The sequence below is a fragment of the Nasonia vitripennis genome, unplaced genomic scaffold (genome assembly GCF_009193385.2).
Source record: "Nasonia vitripennis strain AsymCx unplaced genomic scaffold, Nvit_psr_1.1 unplaced0076, whole genome shotgun sequence".
NCBI lineage: Eukaryota > Metazoa > Arthropoda > Insecta > Hymenoptera > Pteromalidae > Nasonia > Nasonia vitripennis.
This window is the reverse complement of record NW_022279855.1, coordinates 32501-35000: the sequence shown is the minus strand read 5'-3', so window position 1 is coordinate 35000 and position 2500 is coordinate 32501.

Below are 2500 nucleotides of genomic sequence, written 5' to 3'. Positions count from 1 at the left end.
GCCCCCGGCCAGAGTGATATCTATATCACTCTGCCCCCTGGGCCCATCGAACGTATACCATTCACTCGGCTCATTTAGCAGATCCACACTCCATTCAGATCCAGCAATCCATTCGCACAGTTTTTCCCCTCTGTTCCCTCTCGGCTTGCCCACGTACACACCTTTGCTAAACCACAGTTCACTCGAGGCATTCGCGTCCATACAAACCAACACCCGTTTGCCTCTCAGACACTCAAACACTTTTTCCAGGTACTCAATATCATTTTCAATTTCACCATCATATTTGCTATATAGAGAGATCATAAAGATCTCCCCATATTCCCCTTTCACACTCACGCACACACTATTCTCACTCACCAGTTCCTCAATCAACATACACACACAATTTAGGTCATTCACAACAATTGCAGACAATCCGCTTCTACTCCAAAAGACCCTCATGCCCGATGGAAGGCCACATACCTTACCGTGGGCAAAGTATGGTTCCTGGAGCAGACATACATCTATTCCCTCATTCACAATACACTCACTCAGGTCACTCATCACATTCATACTACGCTGGCAGTTCAGCTGCAGAAACCGCGCTTCTCTATTCGCCATCTTGGAGTGTCCTTTCTTTTTGCCACCTCAGTCGCATTTTGTATCCTGGACACTCCGACGATGTCACGGGATGACCTGCAGGCATACCTCTCCTCGCGCAGTTACCGCAATTGAACTGCTCTCTACACTCACTTCCCACATGTCCACTCTTACAACATCTCACACATACTCTTTCTCTCTTACATTGTCTGGCCACGTGCCCAAAGTCGAAGCAATTGAAACACCTGTTAATTCTTTCAAACTCATTCACTCTAAAAGACATCCATTTCACATACACTCTACTCTGACCTAGCAATCTCATTTTCACTCGTGGACTGACTTCCAGTATAACATTACTCACATCCATACCCTTCTTTCCACTTCTGAACAGTACTTTCACACTCTCATGAAAGTCGCGTTCACTTACACATCCATCCATATTTTTCTGGTACACCTCAGTCAGGAGGGTCTCATCCGTCATGCTACATGGTACATCATATAATATGACCTTTGGACCAAACCTCCTGGCCTCAGTGACCTGCAAACCCACTCTCTCAAACTGCTTCTCATTCAACAACCTATTGCATTCATTAACACTCACCGTTTCGACAACCACACCATCTCTTACCTTTCTCACAGCTTTCACCCTTACATCTACGTTCTTACTGACTTCATCCACAATCTTCTTTCGTACCATATCGCTGCTTTCATTCTCTTTCCCCCTTACAATCACCGCGTAGCTTGGCCTTACTGCTGGAGTAGCAGGCGCAGCACGCGGGACTGCCGCACTTGCACTTGACGCACCAACATTTGCATTCGCCCCTTCCTTCGCACCCATACATTCGAGCTTGCTTTTCAGTCCTTCGTTCTCGCATACCAAACCATTCATTATTTGCTCCATTTTCCCTAGTTTTTCGAACACAGTCACACACACAGATTTATTCACATTCAGTTGGGACAGCATAAACAGACGAATCTCGTTTGCCAGCTGTCCCACCGTCTCGAGCGCACTCGCATGCACACTCTCTTTCACTCTTCCTTCGCCGTCCTCCTCCTCACTTTCTCCATCACTCTCAGTTTCGATCAGGTTCACATCTTTCATGCCGGCCAATTTCTCTGTCGCTTCCTTCAGCTCCTTCAAGAGTTGCAAGGATTTCTCTTTCTCGTCCCTCTTGTCTACTTTCTTTCTCTGTCTATCTTTTGCCTCCTCCTTCAGTTTTGCCGTTATTTCTGCTCTTGCTTCTGCCCTTTTTGTCTATTTTTCATTTTCTTCATCTTCTTATCCTTCATCACTCAGTCTTTTTCCTCTGCATCAGTTTTCCGTTTAAGCGTTCTTTTGTTCTTCACAGCATACTCTTCCTTTTCTTCCACTATCACCTCATTTTCCGGCTGCGCCGTCGGTTCGGGATGTCCTCCGTTTCCATAACCCCTTCCTCCGTTTCCATACCCCTTTCTTCCGTTACCTTACCCGCTTCCATACCCTTTCCTTCAGAATGGCTCTCTCAAGCTCCTGATCTCTCAAGTCCTTCTCTCGTGCCTTCTCTCTTCTCTGATGCTCCTTTTTGGATTTGGGTCCAGAGCATCACTCGGCTCATCTCGAAGACCCGTTCCCGATCGAGATTGAGATCGTGAACGGGGTCCCCGATAGGGCGTACGGTTTCGATCACCGATGAGGCGGAACTAGCTGAGAAAACCCTCCTCCTAGACCTCCTCACGTTCTCCTTTCCTCCTTTACCCTCCTTTGTTTTATCCGAGGCTTGATTTTTATTTGTCCATGACATCTAGTTCGTACCGCCCCCCTTGTAAGGCAAGCCCGTACGGGGGGCGTTCAGTTCTAGGCACGGTCTATAGGTCCACCGGGGTTACGGCCCTACCCCGGTAAGGCAAGTACATCCCGTCAGCCGCCACAGCCAACGGGGGT